Source organism: Sinocyclocheilus anshuiensis, unplaced genomic scaffold, assembly GCF_001515605.1.
Source record: "Sinocyclocheilus anshuiensis isolate Anshui unplaced genomic scaffold, SAMN03320099.WGS_v1.1 scaffold959, whole genome shotgun sequence".
Lineage (NCBI taxonomy): Eukaryota > Metazoa > Chordata > Actinopteri > Cypriniformes > Cyprinidae > Sinocyclocheilus > Sinocyclocheilus anshuiensis.
Genome location: NW_015542406.1, coordinates 413,810 through 415,501, shown reverse-complemented (window position 1 = coordinate 415,501; position 1,692 = coordinate 413,810).

The window sequence follows — 1,692 nt, the reverse complement described above, 5'->3', positions numbered from 1 at the left end:
GTGTGTGTGTAAAGGGCAATGCATTTAATAAATTGTTAAAGAGTAATAATTAATAATATTAATTATTTTACATGAGAATGGTCTAAAATACATTAAGATTTAGAAGAAAAATTTATGTGCTTTTACTGGTGGAAAAGTGCTCTTAAAAATGTCTTCAAATTATGAAATTATCATCACATTTCTGGCTTTAAATTTACTTCCATTTGTAAGTGCTTCACTGTAACATAATTTTTGTGGAAATCAAAATATTTTTGTGCCAATCAACATTATGCCACAAATTATAAACAGTGAATAAACCCAGAATATTCCTTTAAGACTGTAACAATAATGTAAAATTCCAATAGCAACAGTTTAAATGCTCCAGTCCATACGGAAATGCATTCAAACAAAGCTTTCAGGATGATTAACATTTAGCTCACACGACACGGCACACACAGTTGGGATTAATTCAGAGGGAAAGGATCCTTTTTAACGGAACCATTCGGCTTTTATGGTGTGTCCTCTGCCGTAAAAGACACAGATGTGTTTCTTCATTTCCAGTGAAATGACTTAAAGTCCCTGATGATGAGGCAGGGGGAAAGGTTAAAATTACATTGTTCTGGTAAATTACACTCAGAGAAATGGCTGCAAGGCAAGAGATATATCAGAGAATGGAGCCAAATGCAGATGGAGGTCCTGTGTGGTTTAGCCTGGCTGCTGGATGCGTTTGAGCTGCCTGTGTTTGATGATTGCGATCGGCGTTAATTAAATGTGCTAATATTGCCCTTACTCCGTGTTTGTCTCTTCTCATTTAGAGCAACAGGGTTTGAAAAATGCTTTTCTTTTCCGTCTTCCCTCCCCCTCCTTGTTCTGTCTGCTCAGTGAGGCTTCTAAAACAATTCCAAATATGTACATTCTTTGTTTGATATTTTAATTATTATTTTTAATGTTGGAAGAGATCTTGAGGTGGAGAGATGGAGAAAAACAAACAAAAAAAGAGAGAGGGGGGTGTGTGTGAGAGAGAGATAGCAAGTTCTGTGGCAAGCTGGTCACAGCGCAGGGTAATAAGGTCAATGCGAAAAACAACCCAGGGGCACATTTCCCAGTAAATGTGTGGAGCAGAAGCACACTAACGCATGTACTCGCACACACACACACACACACACACACACACACACATCAATTGCCAGAAAACATGACATGACCTTTCAGATTCACTGAGCATCAAGCGTGAGCGGGACTGGCGTGCTTTCCATCTCACCGCACCCCATGCCTCTTCCGCCCACCCTGCAACCCCCAGGGCCCTCGACTCACCACAAATAATTACTCTCCATCCAGTCCACTCTCTGCAAGGCATGGCCAAAAAAACTTGACTCTACACTTGACCCATCCATGTGTGCATATACTATAGACAAATCAGAACATATTCAGAATGTATCTATATAACTCTTGTAGAGTAGAGCAGTATAACCTTAGGACATTTAAAGAAGAATCTTTTAAAAATACATTGCGATATTCTGCAAGTGTAATGTGTATCATACAAATTTTTAAAAATAATTATTATAATAGTTTTACTCTTTACATTGTTGTAACTCCACAAGATTATTTACTAGCATTTAAAAATATAACACATATAAAAAACATAATACATATTTTAATGTGTGTGTGTGTGTGTGTGTGTGTGTGTGTGTGTGTGTGTGTGTGTGTGTGTGT